The sequence below is a fragment of the Schistocerca piceifrons genome, chromosome 4 (genome assembly GCF_021461385.2).
Source record: "Schistocerca piceifrons isolate TAMUIC-IGC-003096 chromosome 4, iqSchPice1.1, whole genome shotgun sequence".
Lineage (NCBI taxonomy): Eukaryota > Metazoa > Arthropoda > Insecta > Orthoptera > Acrididae > Schistocerca > Schistocerca piceifrons.
The window spans coordinates 720,802,784-720,826,214 of record NC_060141.1 but is presented as its reverse complement, the minus strand read 5'-3'; the positions used below and the strand labels follow the sequence as shown (position 1 = coordinate 720,826,214).

General features: G+C 45.8%; 1 protein-coding gene and 1 non-coding gene across 3 annotated transcripts in view; both read left to right on the top strand.

Moving 5' to 3' along the window:
* LOC124794675 (alpha-1,3-mannosyl-glycoprotein 4-beta-N-acetylglucosaminyltransferase A) overlaps positions 1 to 23,431 on the top strand; it is an 834,427-nt gene that overhangs the window by 282,597 nt on the left and 528,399 nt on the right. The gene's annotated exons all lie outside the window — the stretch shown is intronic.
* On the top strand, positions 7,094 to 7,167 carry Trnat-ugu. The gene has a single exon. It is a non-coding gene; the product is annotated as a tRNA-Thr (tRNA).

The following is a 23,431-nucleotide window of genomic DNA, read 5'->3' as shown; positions in this document are numbered from 1 at the left end:
AGATTTCATGACTGTAGATCAATGGGAAGTACCCTATAGGTTTTGATGAGTGAGTTTGTGAATATCGAAATATGTGACATATATGGCCGTTTCTGTTGATTGTGTTGACTTAGAAGCTTACATATTTTACACCACCAAATGACTATAGATCATAGTATGCGACATAAATTTCAACTTGTTACATCTACTCGTTCTTGAAAAAAGTAGACTTAAAAGATGGACGTACTGCGAGTCTGATAACAAATGACAAAAAAATTCTTGTGACGTAAGTACACATTCACAATTTTAGGATTTTTTCCCGTACTTGTACAGTCAAACCATGATCGTTGCCAAATTTCATGATTATAGGTCAACGGGAAGTGCCGTGTACGCTTAAGGAGCGAGTTTGCCAGTGTCATAATATTTGACGTAGAGGGCTATATCTTTTGATTGCACTGACTTAGGTACTAAAGTTTACTGTACCGTCAAGGGGCTGTAAACCTTAGTACGTGACGTAAAGTTCAATATGATACGTCTAGCCGTTCCTGAGAGAAAGAAGTCTTAACAGTCGGGGTGACAGACGGAGAGTCTGATAACAAATGACAATTTTTTTTTTCGTGTAATATAATTGTATAAATTAACATCAACAAAAGCAAAACGAGGATAATGGAATGTAGTCGAATTAAATCGGGTGATGCTGAGGGAATTCGATTAGGAAAGGAGACGCTTAAAGTAGTAAAGGAGTTCTGCTATTTGGGGAGCAAAATAACTGATGATGGTCGAAGTAGACAGGATATAAAATGTAGACTGGCAATGGCAAGAAAAGCGTTTCTGGAGAAGAGAAATTTGTTAACATCGAGCATAGATTTAAGTGTCAGGAAGTCGATTCTGAAAGTATTTGTATGGAGTGTGGCCATGTATGGAAGTGAGACGTGGACGATAAACAGTTTGGACAAGAAGAGAATAGAAGATTTCGAAATGTGGTGCTACAGGAGAATGCTGAAGATTAGATGGGTAGATCACATAACGGACAACGATGGTTTCCGTTGTCACCAGTTCAGATACAGAACTCTAAAAAAAGCGCGCCGATCCCCTGAAGATACAGATTATGACCAGTAAGAAGAAGAAAGATTTAAATACTGCCTCTGAATGTTGAAACGTCTCTTTTTGCGTGAGCTGTGGAAGAACGTCTGTCAGTGGCCCTTTGCAAACTGGCACGTTACATATTGGAGTGTGTGCGGCGGTAAGCTGTCACCTCGGCATTTACAGAAAGAGAATTATCGGTAATGGGGGCAAAACAGCGGGAAGAGAGAGACAGAGCTTCAATAAATTTAAAAAATAATTGTTCATTTATTTCAACATAAATTTATAATGTAGCACCACTTATTAACCTTTTAAAAACGACCAAGAATCCATATTTAATGCTAGAAGTGCGAAAAGCTCTTGTTTACGTACATAAATACAAAAATGTTGAAAATACTTCATTGTTATAAAGAGAACATCCTATGTGAAACAAATTTTCTCTCTGAAAAGCATCCTCTGGTGGTAAGAGCAATAAGAGGCATAACTTTTGTAGTTGTGTTCGTTGACTTTAAATAGGAATATGACTCGATCGATCTTCAGATGGTCGTCAACGTTCTGGAAGAAATGGAAGGAACTGGAAAAAGTAAGGCAATTGCATACCAAACTCTATGGAACTCATCTCGAAAGTAATATTTTATGGGGAAGTTTCGGAGTCCATTGACACTAAGATAGGATTTTGGCAGGGAAAAAGACTGTCACCCATTTTTTTTTAAAATCTTCCTGGAGGAGATAATAATAACATAGAAGAAAGCCACTAAAGTAGGATGAGTAGAACGAATCGGTTTAGGCGCAAAGAAGCAGGAGTCGATAGCTTTCGCTGATGATTTGAAACTGTTAGCCAAAGGTACAGGAGAAGCTTCAATAATGGTCGAAAAACTACATGTAGTAGCGGAATAAAGAGAACTCATTATCTCCTACGAAAAAACAGAATACGTGGCATACAAACATGGCGGAAAAACTACTCTGAATACTAGGTTTGGAAAAGTCAAGAAAACAGATAAATGCAGGTATCTTGGTGAATGGGCTTGGTAAAGAAGTAAACAAAAGGCGAGGCAGAGGGGTAGAACTATCATGCTGGTCAGTACAGAACATATATAACAAATACACGTCTCCCACAATAGAAAGGTGAGGCACTACGCGGCGTTTGTCACGTCAGAAACACTTTACAAATCCTTAATAATGAATAAGAAAGGAGAAATGTAAGGAGTAGAGAAGAAGAAAGGAAAACTTTTAAGGAAAATCCTCGACTCACAAAAAAGACTTCAATTCCTCCCTGACCAACCCGGCGTACAGCCTTGACAACTCAAAGAAAGTGTCGAATAACATACGACTGCGACACAAGCAGTCTTGAAGCAGAGCGTATACTGCTTGTGTTGCAACTATAGTCGTATGTTATTCAACACTTTCTTTGAGTTGTCAAGGCTGTACGCCTGGTTGGTTAGGACGGAGTTGACGTTTGTGATGTCTGAAGATGGATGTAATCCCGAAAAGCGTAACATGTTCTAATAAGAAGAGTCAATTGAACATCTCATGACTTTATTGCGATTCTACAGCATTGGTTGCCAATTATTAACATAAAAATGATCGCAGGCCTCAGATGGGATTTTATGTCCTGTATATCATCACAAAAAAGGAACGATAATACATGGAACAATAGAAAAAAATGAAGATCTGTATAAACAGGCGGAGAATATCATGAACATTTCATGCCAGAAAAGGCTGAAGTTTTATGCGCACCTCTTCAGAATGAACGAAAGCAGACTGTCAAAGAAAATCTTCATCTATGTGGGGACTTTTGAAGGTAAATTACACATTTAGTCTCTCGCGACAAGAGTGGTACATTGTCAGAAGAATGCAGTTGCTCTGAATTTCCTGCAGACACTATTCTGCAACAGTGCGGATAACAGGTACACCACAGCGTGGGAGTGAAATGGCGCACAATTGCAAACGTACTCCAGAACTGAAGTACGTGAGACAGTGCGATTCTTACAGACACCGTGAAATTCTGGCTGTACGAGATCCAAACTGAATATCGGTTCCAGTCACATTGAAAAGGTGCCAAGAACTGTCCAAGGCCGTAAAGATGTGGGTGAGGCTGATTGGGAAGTCCACATCCTGGGCCATGCGATTTCAATCTTTTCTGCAAGCTGAAAAAACATCTGGGTCGGGAAAAGATTTGCCAACGATGAGGACGTTCGCACAGCGTTTCGCGGATGGCTCTATGACCAAAAAGCAGATTTCTGTTGTCGAGGAACTAAAGGAAAGACAAAACGTTGCGAGGGTTTTTTACAGAGACTTTGTGACAGTGTTGAAAAACAGTCTAATGTACCCGTAGTGCAGCATTCAATAAAAGTTACTTACCTTACCACGACAATGTGTAACTTACTCCTTGGATTTCTCTCATACATCACCAAATTAAAGCCGACCACGAAATGGATTGAGGAAATAAGAAAGTACATGGAGAAATTTGGGGTCAGTCGAAAAGAGTTCTGGGGTGAAGAGATATTTCGAATGAAATCTGACGTCAAGTGGCGCCAGTAAAATCAAAGTGCTGGAACCAGTATCATACGAAGAGGAGGAGCTTCAGCCAATGAATAAAGAGATTTGGAAACAAAAGGAAAGACTAACCGACAAAGAGATTGTTTCTCACGGTCCACAATAGGACAAATTCGAATAAAAGAAAAACTATTGGTCACCTCTCCTTGAAATAAGATACGTTATTTGTATGTAAAAAATGCTTCCTACCGTAGTCATCGTTAATGTATAATCAAAAAGGCTGAAAAAGTATGTTAGCGAAATCATTTAAACCCGGTGTTGTGTCTAGACAAGACAGCCTAGACACAATGAGAGGAAGCCGAAAGGCACGCGCTTAAACTCACGCAGGCTAGCGTGAGGTCTGAAACAGGATACGTAATGAATGCTATAAAGAAAAGTATGTAGCTTCTGGAATACTTAACTTTAATCCACATTTGTAGAACATCGCTCTTGATGATACATTAATAGAATCTCAATATCAATTGAATACGGCGCCTTGCTAGGTCGTAGCAAATGTAGCTGAAGGCTATGCTAACTGTCGTCACGGCAAATGAGAGCGTATTTGTCAGTGAACCGTTCCTTGCAAATTCGGCTGTACAACTGGGGCGAGTGCTAGTACGTCTCTCTAGACCTGCCGTGTGGTGACGCTCGGTCTGCTATCAGTGACAGTGGCGACACGCGGGTCCGACGTATACTAGCGGACCGCGGCCGATTTAAAAGGCTACCACCTAGCAAGTGTGGTGTCTGGCGGTGACACCACACACGGAGAGTGAGTAAAAAATTTTCAAATAGCGACTTGGCCGGAGAGACTAGTTTCATTCGACTGCAAAAATCACTTAACGAAAAAACAATCGACTGGCTAATCAGTTATTACAACTAGGCGGTTGTCCCATCACACTTAGGCGCTGTACCCTGATGGTCAGAGTATATGGTCCATAATTTCCTACATCTCTCGTAGAAGTCACCAGTGACTGCCTAAATATCTACCACACGTAAAGTATTCCAGCTTCCTGATGGAGTTCCAGTATTGAGAAATCCCAGGGCAAGTGGAAAAGAAGCCTATTGCATCCTTTGCAGGCAATCAATATGCACTGTATGGGTCACCCACTCCCGGACTGGAAACCCTTACTGTTTCGTCAAGATGGAGGCCTAGGAACATGTGTAGCATCCTCAGGCACAATAAAACAACTTCTTTTACTCCTTGGAATACGTCAGCGGGTCTTCTGCAGCAGCTAGTGGCTTCGTAAGCTGAAGTGCAATCTTCTGAATCGAGAGACTGCTGAAGATCCCTGCCTCAGCTTCAAGCGCAGGCCAGCCACTCGGAATGTGACAGCTTGGCCGTCTGTTTGCGTTTCCCGTCGGCTGATGTGCTACAGAAGAGGAAGTGACCACGGCGCACATGTATTTGGCTCACAAACTATCCTGAGAATATTAGTCCTTCTCAGGTCAGTACCCGCGTTGTCCCATCAGATGGAGCCTGATTTCGGATGCTGCGACGTCGTGTTTAATGGTGATCTTGGCCCACTGGTTCAGATGGCGGTCTGACCCAAACGATACTGAAGTTTCAGAGCAGCTGGTGCTCTGAAATTGAACGGTGTTGGTAGACTTGTGGACTACGCATGAGTCGTGACTCCAGTATTGGATGCTGGTTCGTAGTCATCCATTGTTACAGATCGGTGGTCTTCACATGAGCCAGCATGAGGATGGCCAATACTGGAACAATCTCACACAAGATGGTACAGTAAAATAATCAGAGAATCGAGTACCAACAACATGAACGCCATTGACCCTACTGATTGACTCGCTCTAGGCTAGTGGGCTGGAGTATTTATGATGCCGAGCAGCAGCTTTGTTGTATGACGTCATCTGTAATAACCAACTCAGTTTCGCAAATTACGTATCATCAGCAGTCTTCACTTTTGCTGTATAAGTTGAATCAATTTCAGTATAATATCTGCTTTGTCAACCCCCTGACGAAATTCAAATGGCTCTGAGCAATATGGGACTCAACATCTGAGGTCATCAGTCTCCTAGACTTAGAACTACTTAAACCTAACTAACCTAAGGACATCACACACATCCATGCCCGAGGCAGGATTCTAACCTGCGACCGTAGCAGCAGCGTGGTTCCTGACTGAAACGTCTAGAACCGCTCGGCCACATCGGCCGGAAAACCCCTGGCAGGTATTGTTTCGTCCTACCTAGTACTTCGATCATAATGCTACAATAGTAACGGAGGCAGGTTGGTCTGCAAACCCCTGGCAGGTATTGTTTCGTCCTACCTAGTACTTCGATCATAATGCTACAATAGTAACGGAGGCAGGTTGGTCTGCACTTATCTAACACTTTTCTGCTGAGCTCTCTTACGCACACACACAGAAGTATTGGTGCCACACTCTTGGTGACCGATTAACCGTGTCGAAATGTTTACACCTAGCGACTGGCTTCTGTTGGTACTTCCATGCAGTTGAGCAATGCTGGGTTGTAGAGCCTTAGAAAATTTTTCTCTTTCCCATTCCCTTACTATCTTAGAGCGTATTAGTGGATAGGCCGCTTTCCCCACTCGACAGCTCCATACTCCTAAACTGAGCGCAGAACAACTCCAAGGTCCTGCCGGAGTGTGGACGGCGTATATAGGAATGGGGAGAGCTGCCACAGACTTTCCACATCTTTATCCCTCAGTTCTTTAATATACTGACCACACTTCAGATGCCTATCGAGAGTAACACTGAGATCTGGCTTCGCACAGCTTCACGCAGGAAGTCTTACCTGACCTTCAAAGTATACTTTCCCAGAACGTAAGCACCATTTAGCGGTATGTATTTATTTGTCTTTAATAGCCAATAGGAGGGTAATTTCAGAATAGTCCTCGTGATTGTCAACGCACAATGAATTAAGTAGACCACAGACTTTGAAGTAAGTGGCGCTGCTCTTACTGACTACTGCGAAAGCTCGCACATTGTCGAGCTGTTATTTTTCACAGGTCGCTCATTTATTCGTATAATAGAATCGTGAAGTTATACGAGACCATTACACACATGTGCATCTATGTCTCGGAAGCAAGAAAAAGGAAGGGGAAGAAAAACACTAACGCACACAGACAAAGATCTCGTAAACGTTTTCATCCACTATGAACCGCTTCATCAACGAATATAATATATGAAGACAGTAACTGTTCTCGAAAGAACAGATTACTGTTGTTGACCGTGCAGCTTTTCCCTGGAATAAATGATGACTAACTGAAAACCCTCAGCTGCCGACAGGTGTTGATGATATACCTCGATGTGGACCGCTGAAAATGTGTGCCCCGACCGGGACTCGAACCCGGGATCTCCTGCTTACCCTTACATGGCAGACGCTCTATCCATCTGAGCAACCGAGGACACAGATGAATAGCGCGACTGCAGGGACTTATCCCTTGCACGCTTCCCGTGAGACTCACATTCCCAACAAGCGTGCAAGGGATAAGTCCCTGCAGTCGCGCTATTCATCTGTGTCCTTGGTGGCTCAGATGGGTAGAGCGTCTGCTATGTAAGCAGGAGATCCCGGGTTCGAGTCCCGGTCGGGGCACACGTTTTCAGCTGTCCACATCGAGGTATATCATCAACACCTGTCGGCAGCTGAGGGTTTTCAGTTAGTCATCGAATATAAGTAAACTAATTGCTTTGCACAAACCAAGTTCCGCGGCTGCTACTGCTAAATATGATTCACTACAACATCGTGACAAATGTTGCTGGCAAATTTGATGGCCATAAACAAGCGTACATGAAAGTAAAGCTCGTACATGTGATCGGATAATTAGGACGAACGCTGCTGCTGTAATGCATGGCTCTAGCAAAGCCATGCCAACAAGTAACAGTCTCGTTTTATTGTATGATTCGAAGTTGTATGGTTCTTTTTGGTTTCTGGAACGAATGCGTACACTGAGTGACAAAAAGTGAAGTACATGGAAGACACAGCCGGGAATCAATGTAACTTCGTGCATTTACACACTATCGGCCGGTAGGCAAATGATCAGAGTTGCAATTCTCTTGACAGGCAGTGTTATGACCAGACGAAACTACAATCGTTCGGCCGTAGCTCTGGGTTCTTTAATTGCTCTGGGATTTTGCTGATCTGAACTGCAATATATAAAATATTATTTCACTTTATTCGTGAATGATAAAAAGATTTACTTAATACTCATCTTTTGGATCTGCAGGTCTAGCCTTTTTTTCTCTGTTTTCAGTTAAATTATTGGATCATGTCCGGCTTGTATGCAAAAACACTGTTTTGTCTTGTTACCCAAACATGTTTCGGCATCTCTGCGCGATCCTCATCGGGTTTTGTTTGTCGAAAACTGATTTTACATTACATGGTTTTGCAGCACCATGTGTATGGTGTCCTGCACTGAAAGCTTTTCATCTTTTGTTATGACTGATCCTTCTTCTTTTGCGTTCTGAGCACTCTCTACACACATGTTACTGTACTTTGGTAATTTTGTTCGTACAAACGCCTTTTTACTTCATAAAACGTGAAAGGTGGCTACACTGAGCCACAGCGCCAGAGATTGCGCCAAAGAGTATTATTCAGCCGCCTCCACTTTCAGTTCTTGTCGAGAAGTCGTGGTGGAGAGTGCTTGTTGAGATGTGGTAGTAGTGAGTCGGTGTTGAGATGCGGTAGTAGTGAGTCGGTGTTCAGATGTTGTAGTAGGGAGTGCTTGTTCCATGTTTTATGCAGTTTGTTTGATGGGCTAGACAGCAGATGTTGTTCGAATGGAGATATTGTAATGATCAGAGTGCTTTTCGTCAATATATATGAAGGTAAAAAAATTCCCTTTTCTTTTTATTATTTCAATGTCTTAAATAATGCGTCATTACAGGTTCAGTCAACAAAGCATCTGGCTTGTGTTCTTGTATTAGAGTGTAATTCTGGCTTCCTTACTCAATTATAGTATTTCTATTTTTTTTAATTACTTCAGTATAAATGGTATTTAAAATTTCTTGTCTTATTGAAGAAGAACCGTGCCAGATGTGTACGTTGAATCACACTTCCACACACAGAACAATTACACTTGTGTTTTGGTTTCGTAGGTTTTATAGTTGCTGGGGACTTAATTAATTAATTGTGTTAACGGAAATTTTCTTTCATTCTTTGTTGTTATTCTATGCAGTGAGATTGCGTACTTAAACTAGTCAGGGCCAACCGTTTACGAGACCTCGTAATCGGACATACAGCTACTAAAAAATTAAAATTATTTGAATAATATATAATTAAGCCCCCATGCAAACGCAGTGAGCATTATATGAGCAAACATAGTGTTAACCGCTTTTTACGAAGTAAAAAGGCGTTTGTACGAACGAAACTACCCTAAGTACAGTAACATGTGCGTACAGTGCCCTCAGAACGCAAAAGAAGGATCTGGCCCAACAAAACATGGAAAGCTTTCAGTGCAGAGCACCATACAGATGGTCCTGCAAAACCACATAAAGTAAAATCGCGTTTTCAATAAACAATATCCACTGAAGACGGCACAGAGATACCAAAACATGTTTGGGTAACAAGACAAAACAGTGGTTTTGCATGAAAAACTGACCTGTATCTAATGAGGTTTACTTAACTTGATACAATCCTCTGGCGCAGCAGTGCTTGATAATTTACAGCTGTCATTGACTATCAAAGCATCACTTGAGGCACTAATTAAGAAACTTACGTTCAGTTGGCTCGATAGATTGTCAGTGCTACAAACTTTCTGAATTTCGGAGCCATTTGGCTACCTTGCTGACCAAAGCAGGATTTGTCAACCACGGAGACAAGTAGTAGAAACTATCGCTGTGTGCGAACGGGCTGAAATGTAAGCCCTGGATGACAACAGAACGGGGCGCAGAATATCGTCGATATACCGCCCTGCTGTAAGGGCGCCGCAGATGACAACCAAAGGAGTCCTTCTATGAAAAGAAATGCCACCCCAGACCATCACGCTTAGTTATCGGGTAATATGGTGGGCGACAGTCATACAGGTATCAAACTGCCGTCCGGGGCGTCACCAGACACTTTGTCGTTGGTCATCGGGGCTGAACTGGAAGTGGGACTCAACACTGAAGACAATTCTACTCCAGTCAATTAGATTCCATGTCGAGTGTGCCCAACACCCCTGATACGGGCTTGTTGGTGTACAGAAGACAAGGATAGTCGGAGCAAGGGGTGCCGTGAGCTCAGTTCCCTTCCTATGAGTCCCCTCCAATAGGTGAACGGTCAGCGCCTTGGAATGCCACGCATGGGGGCCCGGGTTCGATTCCCGGCTGGGGTGGGAGATTTTCTTCCCTCAGGGACTGGGTGTTGCGCTGTCCTCATCATAATCATTTCATCCCCATCGTCGACGCGCAAGGCGCCCAATGTGGCGTCGCACTCAATAAGACTTGCACTTGGGGGCGGCCGGACTTCCCACCTGGGAACTCCCGGCCACTGACGCCATTCGATCAGTTCCATTTTTCCTTCCTATGAGTCGCTTGTTAATGATCTTTGTGGTCACTGAAACACCAGCTGGGCGTAGCATCGATGATAATGGTGAATCTAGGGCTGTGAGTGCCTTTCTGACGGTTTCTCGGTCCTCGTGTTCTGTCGTCTCTTCAGGTCGACCGCTTCCTTCTTGACGCTGTGTTCGGCTGTGGTTCACCCATTCCTACCAACATCGTCGAATAGTGCCATCGCTTTTATTCAAATGTCGAGTGATTCTCCGACTACTCCAACTGCCTTCTTTGACCGTAGCTACAAGTCGTCTCTCAAATGCTGACATCTGCGTATATTGTCCATGCGCCTGTCTGGGAAACATATTTGCTGTCCATCTGAGTGAATGGAATGCAATTCGCAAAGATTATATGTCGTGGCATCTAGATGTCACCTCTTTGTAAAATCTTTGCAATCTGCACGGTGAAATTGCTGTGCAGCCTCACAAATTTATCCATCGGCCACCAAAGTTTACAATTTTGCATTTTCCGTCGATAACTGTACGACCAATTTGCGTAACTCCTTCGTGGTGCGTATTTTTCTTTTTTTGTTTTTTGTTTGGTGTTTTTATTTATGGCTCAAATGGCTCTGAGCACTATGGGACTCAACATCTATGGTCATCAGTCCCCTAGAACTTAGAACTACTTAAACCTAAGGACAGCACACAACCTAAGGACAGCACACAACACCCAGCCATCACGAGGCAGAGAAAATCCCTGACCCCGCCGGGAATCGAACCCGGGAACCCGGGCGTGGGAAGCGAGAACGCTACCGCACGACCACGAGATGCGGGCTGGTGTTTTTATTTATCTTAGAGTATATATGTCGACCTTTTCCCTCTAGCACTTGCGAAAAATGAACATTCAAATCTTTCCGTGCGAGCTCTGTTTTCTCTTATTTCATTAGGATGGCCATGTCTCCTTACGTAAGTGATGGTCACCAAAATACACTCCTGGAAATTGAAATAAGAACACCGTGAATTCATTGTCCCAGGAAGGGGAAACTTTATTGACACATTCCTGGGGTCAGATACATCACATGATCACACTGACAGAACCACAGGCACATAGACACAGGCAACAGAGCATGCACAATGTCGGCACTAGTACAGTGTATATCCACCTTTCGCACCAATGCAGGCTGCTATTCTCCCATGGAGACGATCGTAGAGATGCTGGATGTAGTCCTGTGGAACGGCTTGCCATGCCATTTCCACCTGGCGCCTCAGTTGGACCAGCGTTCGTGCTGGACGTGCAGACCGCGTGAGATGACGCTTCATCCAGTCTCAAACATGCTCAATGGGGGACAGATCCGGAGATCTTGCTGGCCAGGGTAGTTGACTTACACCTTCTAGAGCACGTTGGGTGGCATGGGATACATGCGGACGTGCATTGTCCTGTTGGAACAGCAAGTTCTCTTGCCGGTCTAGGAATGGTAGAACGAAGGGTTCGATGACGGTTTGGATGTACCGTGCACTATTCAGTGTCCCCTCGGCGATCACCAGTGGTGTACGGCCAGTGTAGGAGATCGCTCCCCACACCATGATGCCGGGTGTTGGCCCTGTGTGCCTCGGTCGTATGCAGTCCTGATTGTGGCGCTCACCTGCACGGCGCCAAACACGCATACGACCATCATTGGCACCAAGGCAGAAGCGACTCTCATCGCTGAAGACGACACGTCTCCATTCGTCCCTCCATTCACGCCTGTCGCGACACCACTGGAGGCGGGCTGCACGATGTTGGGGCGTGAGCGGAAGACGGCCTAACGGTGTGCGGGACCGTAGCCCAGCTTCATGGAGACGGTTGCGAATGGTCCTCGCCCACACCCCAGGAGCAACAGTGTCCCTAATTTGCTGGGAAGTGGCGGTGCGGTCCCCTACGGCACTGCGTAGGATCCTACGGTCTTGGCGTGCATCCGTGCGTCGCTGCGGTCCGGTCCCAGGTCGACGGGCACGTGCACCTTCCGCCGACCACTGGCGACAACATCGATGTACTGTGGAGACCTCACGCCCCACGTGTTGAGCAATTCGGCGGTACGTCCACCCGGCCTCCCGCATGCCCACTATACGCCCTCGCTCAAAGTCCGTCAACTGCACATACGGTTCACGTCCACGCTGTCGCGGCATGCTACCAGTGTTAAAGACTGCGATGGAGCTCCGTATGCCACGGCAAACTGGCTGACACTGACGGCGGCGGTGCACAAATGCTGCGCAGCTAGCGCCATTCGACGGCCAACACCGCGGTTCCTGGTGTGTCCGCTGTGCCGTGCGTGTGATCATTGCTTGTACAGCCCTCTCGCAGTGTCCGGAGCAAGTATGGTGGGTCTGACACACCGGTGTCAATGTGTTCTTTTTTCCATTTCCAGGAGTGTATTTTCGCATTCGGAACACAAGGTTGGGGATTGAACTTTGATGAAAACATCTCGCCGCAACAAATAAATGCCTTTGTTTTAATCATAATCATTCCAAATCGCTTATCGTATCAGTGACACTCTCTCCCCTAATTCGTAATAAAAAAAAAAAAAAAAAAAACGAGCAGCCCTCCTTCGAACTTTCCTGATCTCCTCCGTTGATCCTCTTCTCTAAGAATCCCGTACCACTAAGAGGATGGACAAGGGTGGTGTAGGCAGTCTCTTTAGTAGATATGTTGCATTTTGTAAGTGTTCTACCAACAAAAGCGCAGTCTTGGTTCGCCTTTCCCAAAACATTTTCAGTGTAATGATTCTAGCTTAAGTTGTTCATTATTTTAATCCCAACGTCTTTGGTTGAATCGGTAGCCTTGAAATGTGTGTGGCTTACCGTGTCTTTATTAGCACTGATGTGGAAGACGTCACATATTATTATTTAGGGTTAACTGTCACTCTTCGCATCACATAGAGGTCTTACATAATTCATTTAGCAATTCGATTTGATCTTCTGATGACTTTACTAGACAACTTACGAGGGCTGCTCAGATTGGCTCCTAAATCGTTTATATAGATTAAGAACAGCAGAATGCCTATAGCGCTATATCAGGCATCACTTCTGTTTCACTATGTGACTTCCCCTGGTTATCTCTATCTGTCACCTTTGTGGCAGGAAATCACGAATCCAGTCGCGCAACAGAGATGATACTCCATAGCCACGCAATCGATTAGAATCCGCTTTTGAGGAACGTATCAGAAACCTTCTGGAAGTCTAGAAATATGGAATCAACTTGAGATCCGCTGTCGATAGCAGTCATTTCGTGTGAATAAAGAGCCACTTTCACAAAAATAATATTTTCTGAGTCCTTGCTGGTTATGTGACAATAGATCGTTTTCTTCGAGATATTACATAACATTCGAACACAGCATATGTTCCAAAATACTAATGTGCAGATATTTGCAATGCAATACACATACGAAGTTAAACGGAAGTAAGAAATCAATTACTCTGTAATGAGCCACGGGTCCATCACATCAAAATGCTTACACTGAACAACCACCGAAATTTTGCCGTTTCAACTTTATAGGCCACAAGAAGCTCATCACTAGTGCATAAATAGCACGTTGTCATGACGTCGAGTGCAGAAAAGAGATCGGAAATCTTGCTTTCTATGCGGCCACTGCTGGGTAATGCCGTCACAGTGAGCAAAACACGAAACGGGCACTATGGGTGGAAAAAAATGGATCATCAGACGGAGGAAATGTTGACATTCCTTCGGTAAGAATTTGTTTTGAAAGACCAATGTATTAAATTTAAATAAATGTTAAAAATGCTATTTTTCGGTGTAATTAATCGTCTCGATTTATTCATAAATCCCATCTTTCCTGTTTATTAGACATGGTTCTCCTGTCTGTCACGCATGTCTCCAGAAAATGAAGGTATCAAAAACCGTATTTTTTGGTATATAATTAAATATCATCATCGTATCTTTAAGGCTAGAGGAGCGTGTCCTTCTCGGCATTACTGAGGCTTTTTCATTCTCTTTTTAACTACTTCTGCTATCGTTTGAGGTCTCCGCTATTTCAAAAGCACTGCATATATACACTCCTGGAAATGGAAAAAAGAACACATTGACACCGGTGTGTCAGACCCACCATACTTGCTCCGGACACTGCGAGAGGGCTGTACAAGCAATGATCACACGCACGGTACAGCGGACACACCAGGAACCGCGGTGTTGGCCGTCGAATGGCGCTAGCTGCGCAGCATTTGTGCACCGCCGCCGTCAGTGTCAGCCAGTTTGCCGTGGCATACGGAGCTCCATCGCAGTCTTTAACACTGGTAGCATGCCGCGACAGCGTGGACGTGAACCGTATGTGCAGTTGACGGACTTTGAGCGAGGGCGTATAGTGGGCATGCGGGAGGCCGGGTGGACGTACCGCCGAATTGCTCAACACGTGGGGCGTGAGGTCTCCACAGTACATCGATGTTGTCGCCAGTGGTCGGCGGAAGGTGCACGTGCCCGTCGACCTGGGACCAGACCGCAGCGACGCACGGATGCACGCCAAGACCGTAGGATCCTACGCAGTGCCGTAGGGGACCGCACCGCCACTTCCCAGCAAATTAGGGACACTGTTGCTCCTGGGGTATCGGCGAGGACCATTCGCAACCGTCTCCATGAAGCTGGGCTACGGTCCCGCACACCGTTAGGCCGTCTTCCGCTCACGCCCCAACATCGTGCAGCCCGCCTCCAGTGGTGTCGCGACAGGCGTGAATGGAGGGACGAATGGAGACGTGTCGTCTTCAGCGATGAGAGTCGCTTCTGCCTTGGTGCCAATGATGGTCGTATGCGTGTTTGGCGCCGGGCAGGTGAACGCCACAATCAGGACTGCACACGACCGAGGCACACAGGGCCAACACCCGGCATCATGGTGTGGGGAGCGATCTCCTACACTGGCCGTACACCACTGGTGATCGTCGAGGGGACACTGAATAGTGCACGGTACATCCAAACCGTCATCGAACCCATCGTTCTACCATTCCTAGACCGGCAAGGGAACTTGCTGTTCCAACAGGACAATGCACGTCCGCATGTATCCCGTGCCACCCAACGTGCTCTAGAAGGTGTAAGTCAACTACCCTGGCCAGCAAGATCTCCGGATCTGTCCCCCATTGAGCATGTTTGGGACTGGATGAAGCGTCGTCTCACGCGGTCTGCACGTCCAGCACGAACGCTGGTCCAACTGAGGCGCCAGGTGGAAATGGCATGGCAAGCCGTTCCACAGGACTACATCCAGCATCTCTACGATCGTCTCCATGGGAGAATAGCAGCCTGCATTGCTGCGAAAGGTGGATATACACTGTACTAGTGCCGACATTGTGCATGCTCTGTTGCCTGTGTCTATGTGCCTGTGGTTCTGTCAGTGTGATCATGTGATGTATCTGACCCCAGGAATGTGTCAATAAAGTTTGCCCTTCCTGGGACAATGAATTCACGGTGTTCTTATTTCAATTTCCAGGAGTGTACATTAGCCTTGTGCTAGCCTTTGCCCTCACGTCGAAAACTACTGCTTTTGTCCAAACTTTTCGGTTGAAACACTCAGGTGGTCTACGCACGAAGTTATCGTGTACTCACTCTCTGCCCATTCTTTTCCTGTTATCACTTGGTCGCCACGGCCCATAAGCTCCATTACGTTTTGGTGTGTGAGTAAAAGCTTAGATTTGTATTGGCAACCTTCGTGTATCATCGAATGTACATTTATGCGTAACTATAGAATTCATATGTGAATTTACACCTGCACAAATTTCCGTGGGCACTATCTGCTTGCGCCGGCCGGAGTTTCCGTGCGGTTCTAGGCGCTATAGTCTGGAGCCGAGCGACCGCTACGCTCGCAAGTTCGAATCCTGCCTCGGGCATACGTGTGATGTCCTTAGGTTAGTTAGGTTTGATTAGTTCTAAGTTCTAAGCGACTGATGTCCTCAGAAGTTAAGTCGCATAGTGCTCAGAACCATTTGAACCATTTGAACTACCTGCTTGCGGCTTTTGCACGAATTTGCAAGGGAGCGCACGAAATAGTACAAAGTCACGCATGCATGTAATTTATGTTCAGGCGCCGGATTTCCCCATTCTAGTCGGGTAGACACGCGTCTGATTGTTGAAAATTCATTCGCATTTTCCTTTCCGTTCGCACTATGGCCGAGTGGTGCAGCGAGAAACACATGGAATTCGTTTTTGGTTGTTTGATTCCACAAATATGAAGACAGAGTGAACCGAGATGACTGTCTCCAGTTCCTCACAAATGTTATGAAAAGCGCAACCTAGAAGTAACAGAGGCAACCTTGAAGAAAAACAAAAAATCCTTCGATTGTACTTCCGACGGGTACAGTACGAATATGTGTCTGAAAACGTAGCCATTCTGGGGCCCTTGATATGAGGCAGCCGTTTTGGTTTTTATATTAGCCACTTCCTTTCATTCCGGTTGGAAGAAGAGGGAAGAGCTGGTGGAGAAACTTGCACTGTAACATCGGATGGAAAGGAAAGCTTTCAGCGTTGCTAACATGTTTTCCAGTCAAAGCTACAAGATTGTGACGGAGCTCCCATATCGCTTCAGAGCGACATGCAACAATCTGCCATTCTTATTTATAGTTTGGAAGCCTGAAGTAAACGAAAAAGTAGTTCCAGTGATCTAGTTCAACGCTTTTGACGAAGTAAGTTCCCCTTATCTCTCTCTCTCTCTCTCTCTCTCTCTCTCTCTGTCTGTCTGTCTCTCTCTCTCTCTCTCTCTCTCTCTCTCTCTCTCTCTCTCTCTCACACACACACACACACCAATACCGAAGGAGTCTCTCTCACAGACACATACACACACACACACACACACACACACACACACACACGCACCAATACTGAAGGAACTAGACTCCTATACCGGGTGATCAAAAAGTCAGTATAAATTTATTCCGTGATTTATTCAGTTTTCAAATTTATACTGACTTTTTTATGACCCGGTACATGTAAATGTGTTATCCTTGCAGCACTGCCATTCCACAGTGTTGCATCTTTAGAAATAAACACGTATGCCGTATTCTTGTTAAGTGTCAACTAAGTGTTCTGTTTACCAGTGAAACACTCGTTAACTGCTTTTCTTTTATCCGCCTGGTAGTCGTTTCCTCCGCCGCGCGGGCAGCTGTCCTACCAGGAGGATGTTCGTAAATGGCTCTCATCAAAATAGGCATGTTTTCCTTGTATGGCCTGTACTGTTTACCAAGGAGCTAAACGTCGCCTCCACAGCGTCTGGAGGCGCCAACCTCACCGACGGGCAACGTGCCTGTCGCAGTAGAGAGCGCTTTCGGCAGGACAACTATTTTGATGTGCCAGGTCACGTGTCCTGGGCCTCTAGGGAGTCCAAGTACCTCTGAATGTGCAATAAATAAAGTGAAACTGTCTCCCAACCCGTCACTCCAGAAGTAAAGACGATCTCTCTTCGGCACACAAATGACCAAAAAAAAAAAAGTAGTGCTAAGTCAACTACGCCCTACACCTCAAGTCGACAATACGGGCAGTTTAGTCCCAGCGCTACAAGCAGCACTTCTGTCTCATGGCTGTACGCCTTCGGCACCGACCCATTTCGTCTTGAGCCTCACCAGCAGCACGTCAGCCATCACACGCCAACACCACCGGCCCAGATCCAAGTTGCTACTCCAGGCGGATGTAAAATGAATGCGCGCAACGGAAAATACTGAATGCAAAAATCAAGATTTGGCCCTATCTGACTACCTCTTGAAGCAGATCTTACGATCTCCTAATTGTGATATTTTCTCCTCCTTGCTCTTTAACATATAAATTACATCCTAAACATAAATGAATTATTAAAAGAACTAGTAATTAATAAATAATAAATGTTGTTTCTGCTTATACATTTATTGTACATTAAAACCCCTTTATATTACAAATGCTTATTTTTCCTGACTAATATTACTGATCAAGTGCCCAAATCTACCCCTTTTTATGGCTACGCGATCTAATATAAATAACGCGAGATGACTGACGTCATCTACGTACCAAACACTAGAGGAAACTCTTTTCGATGATGATCTACAGTGATGTGCAACCTCAGTGGAAACTAAACTAGCGTGATAACCGCTGTTTAGCCGTATAGCCCTAATAAGCTGAAGCACTTAGCAAATCACCATATGTACTGCATCCATTGCGACGGAGTGATGGTTCTCGAACACGTCTGCAACGCTGGAAGAACTCCAGCCACAAAATAAACTCTTTCAAACACTAGGACGACAGAAGGCGGTCCTCTATCCAGTATACTGTCTTCTCCCCTCTGTGTTCTACAGACGAGAAACGCAAGCTCCCAGCCACAAGGACAGAATTCAGATAACGTCTCTACTTGAGTATAGACGTGCTCTCTATCACTGAACGCTGCATACTCAACGACGACTCCCTAGCCGGAAGCGAAGACGAGAATTGTATAAGTTCGCAACAGTACAGTGCGTAACCGTTCTAAGTATAAAATCTCCTGAGAGCAAAGACAGCAAGTCCGTCTGTACCAACAAAAGCTGATACTGAGTGACCATCAAACACAGGCGCTCAAATCGGAAGACCTCTTTCTCTCCACTGCTGGCTTCCCAACAAAGCTCGCCTCCCCTCCCTCGTAACTGCAGAAGGCGAATCATACCCTCGAAACCACGGAATTCTTCCGAACGCCGACCAACCATATTTTAGTCTTTTGTCGTCCAGCGCGAAAGGTTTGCGAGGAAGTACCTATCCCCGTTAATTAGGAATTCATACGATGGTACGCTTCTCAGAGTAAAAATCCTCAGAAATAACTCGGCCTCCGTGATTTCCGATGTAATGCTTCCATGCTCCTCTCTGCTGCGTCCAAGATTTTCAGCGTTTCCGTTTATCCTTCTCGGCTAGCTACAACACAGGCCAGCCGCCACTCTATTGTGCTTCAGCGCTCAGGTGCCCCGACCGTCCGGCTAGTGCTACTTCCTGTGTTAAGCAGAACCAACACACCTGTGCGGGCTTTTCCACCCAGGGCCTGCCTGAATTACGCCTGCCGTTTCATTTCCACTAGCGTTCCAACTTCTACTAGTACAGGCAATCATTCATTACGGCCGGCCGGAGTGGCCGTGCGGTTCTAGGCGCTACAGTCTGGAGCCGCGAGACCGCTACGGTCGCAGGTTCGAATCCTGCCTCGGGCATGGATGTGCGTGATGTCCCTAGGTCGGTTAGGTTTAAGTAGTTCTAAGTTGTAGGGGACATAACCTCAGATGTTGAGTCCCATTGTGCTCAGAGCCATTTGAACCATTTTGAACCATAATAAAGAGACTCCGTCACCTTTCATGCAGTAAGCGTTAACAACCATTTACAAGGTGATCAAAAATTGTTCAAATGTGTGTGAAAGCTTATGGGACTTAGCTTCTAAGGTCAGCAGTCCCTAAGCGTACACACTACTTAACCTAAATTATCCTAAGGACAAACACACACACCCATGCCCGAGGGAGGACTCGAACCTCCGCTGGGACCAGCCGCACAGTCCATGATTGTAGCGCCCTAGACCGCTCGGCTAATCCCGCGCGGCTTACAAGGTGTACGTGACAATGTCAGTCTTCTTTAAATATTGATATATGCAATGTACAGCCTATCAAATGATACAAAATTCCGGTTGTAAATCACGGCAAAGTATGTAGACGAGTGCTTGTAAGGTGCGAAATTATAGCCACCTTACACAGTAACGTCCCAACTCTTACACACTGCCGCCGACCGTTGTGGCCATGCGGTTCTAGGCGCTTCAGTCTGGAACCGCGCAGCTGCTACGGTCGCAGGTTCGAATCCTGTCTCGGGCATGGATGTGTGTGATGTCCGTAGGTTAGTTAGGTTTAAGTAGTTCTAAGTTCTAGGGGACTGATGACCACAGATGTTAAGTCCCATAGTGCTCAGAGCCATTTGAACCATTTGAACCTTACACACTGCCGCCTACCACGACTCTAGGGTTTGTCGAGTAGGCACATCGCAGACAACTTCATAGGAGAGGCAGTTCTGTTTATGTAGTTATGTGGATATTTATCGAAGGACATTGTAATTGACTTCTGGTGTTGTTAATAAACATTTGATCTTTTAATGAGTCGTCGATCACTCGTCAGTACGAGGATACTTAAGCTTTTAAACTTATCACAATATGGCTATTCAGAAATTTTACCAGAGGGCGACAAACTTCTGGAATAAATTGCATATCCATGCAGTAGATACCTTCACTTGGAACGCCAAGCCGGGGTAATTGTCCCCGGTAGCAAGAAACCGAAGTAGCAGTGCTGCTACCGGCATAATATATTTGAATTTTGTACTTCCCTTGACTGTCAGTATCCCAAGAAGGTGGAAGTATTACTTCGAAATTTGTGTCTGACATACAAGTAAAGATTCGACCTGTTCAGTATCCGACGCAGTAATTGGGATTCCCCACCCAGCCTGCGTATTGATATGGAGCAGATCACGCCGCCGCGGCAATCATGTCACGTGGAGCCGTTCACTGGAGCGAGACGGCCTGCAATTACCGCGGCGCCACACTAGCCAAGCGGCCTTACAAGTCCACTCAAGCGTTAAGTACCCGCCACTGGTCAGTAGAGTTCGACCTTGCTGCCTGTACTACTTTCCTGATTCGGACTGCTCGCTGGACTGTTGGTACACACCTAACACTAGAAAGAAAGAGTTTCTGACATTCACAAAACGGCGGAGTCACTTTGACCCTACATAAAATGTTTTCCTATTTGACGTAAACAAGTGCTTTACTCCAGTGTGTGTTAATCGTTGATTCTTCCAGGATATAAAGATCATTATTTAACACGATAATTAATACATGAATTACACATTTAAAGAACTATCTTACCTATTTATCGTTGCTCATTACAACAACATTCCTAAACTATAGACTTTCATATACACACATCAAAAAATGTTTTGCATCACACTGGTTCCCAGACCTAAAGATAGACGTTGACTGTGGATATTGTATCATAAACACAGCCCCTTGACTGTTCAGAGATGTCACAAAACCCGCCCAAAGATGTAAACAACCATGCATGATCAGCGTCCCATAGTGCTCAGAGCCATCAGCGCCTATTAGACGGAGGGGATCTGACAGCCGATAAGTTCCAGTCATTCCACCAGAAAGGAGGTACACGGATCGTGTTGACTGTAATTCAACAATGGCTAGACTGTCAATACCCCGCTTCGATCACGTCCGCATTGTTACTTTGTGCCAGGAAGGGCTCTCAACAAGGGAAGTGTCCAGGCGTCTCGGGGTGAACCAAAGCGACGTTGTTCCGACAAGGAGGAGATACAGAGAGGCAGGAACTGTCGGTGCCATGCGTCGCTCAGGCCGCCCAAGGGCTATCATTGCAGTGGATGACCGCTACCTACGGATCATGGCTCGGAGAAACCCTGACAGCAAGGCCACCGCACTGAATAATGCTTTTCGTGCAGCCACAGGACGTCGTCGTACGACTCAAACTGGGCGCAATGGGCTGCATGATGCGCAACTTCACTCCCGACGTCCATGGCGAGGTCCATCTTTGCAACCACGACACCATGCAGAGTGGTACAGATGGGCGCAACAACATGCCGAAAGGACCGCTCACGATTGGCATCAAGTTCTCTTCACCGACGAATTTCGCATATGCATTCAATCAGACAATCGTCCGAGACGTGTTTGGAGGCAACCCGGTCAGGCTAAACGCCTTAGACACGCTGTGCAGCGAGTGCAGCAAGGTAGGAATTCCCTGATGTTTTGGGATGGCATTATGTGGGGCCGACGTACGCCGCTGGTGGTCATGGAAGGCGCCGTAACGGCTGTACAATACGTGAATGCCCTGCTCCGACCGATAGTGCAACCATATCGGCAGGATATTGGCGAGATATTCGTCTTCATGGACTACAGTTCGCGACCCCATCGTGCACATCTTGTGAATGATTTCCTTCAGGATGACGACATCGTTCGACTAGAGTGGCCAGCATGTTCTCCAGACATGAACCTTATCGAGCATGCCTGGGATAGATTGGAAAGTGCTGTTTTAGGACGACGTGACCGACCAACCACTATGAGCTATCTACGCCGAATCGCCGTTTAGGAGTGGGACAATCTGGACCAATAGTGCCTTGATGAACTTGTAGATAAGTGTGCCACGACAAATACAGGCATGCATAAATGAAAGTGAACGTGCTACTGCTTATTAGAGGTACCGGTGTGTACAGCAGTCTGGACCATCGCCTTTGAAGGTCGCGCTGTATGATGGTAGAACAAACAATGCGTGGTCTTCATGAGCAATAAAAAGGGCGGAAATGATGTTTATGTTGATCTCTATTCCAATAACCTGTACAGATTTTTGTAGTCTCGAAACTGAGTTGATGCAAAACTTTTTTTGATGTGTGTGTTAACTTTTCGTAGTAAATTATAGATTATGTTACACTACTGGTCATTAAAATTGCTTCTCCAAGAAGAAATGCAGATGATAAACGGGTATTCATTGGACGAATATATTATACTACAACTGACATGTGATTACATTTTCACGCAATTTGGGCGCATAGATCCTGAGAAATAAGTACCCAGAACAACCACCTCTGGCCGTAATAACGGCCTTGATACACCTGGCCATTGAGTGAAACAGAACTTGGATGGCGTGTACGGGTACAGCTGCCCATGCAGCTTCAACACGATACCACAGTTCATCAAGAGTAGTGACTGGTGTATTGTGACGAGCCAGTTGCTCGGCCACCGTTGACCAGACGTTTTCAGTTGGTGAGAGATCTGGAGAATGTGCTGGCCAGAGCAGTAGTCGAACATTTTCTGTACCCAGAAAGGCCCGTACAGGACCTGCAACATGCGGTCATGCATTATCCTGCTGAAATGTCGGGTTTTGCAGGGATCGAATGAAGGGTAGAGTCACGGGTCGTAACACATCTGAAGTGTAACGTCCACTGTTCAAAGTGCCGTCAATGCGAACAAGAGGTGACCGAGACGTGTAACCAATGGCACCCCATACTATCACGCCAGGTGATACGCCAGTATGGCGATGACGAATACACGTTTCCAATGTGCGTTAACCGCGATGTCGCCAAACACCGCCGCCAAACACCGATGCGACCATCGTGATGCTGTAAACAGAACCTGGATTCATCCGAAAAAATGACGTTTTGCCATTCGTGCACCCAGGTTCGCCGTTGAGTACACCATCGCAGGCGCTCCTGTGATGCAGCGTCAAGGGTAACCCCAGCCATGGTCTCCGAGCTGATACTCTATGCTGCTGCAAACGTCGTCGAACTGTTCGTGGAGGTGGTTGTTGTCTTGCGAATGTCCCCATCTGTTGACTCAGGGATCGAGACGTGGCTGCACGATCCGTTACAGCCATGCGGATAAGATGCCTGTCATCTCGACT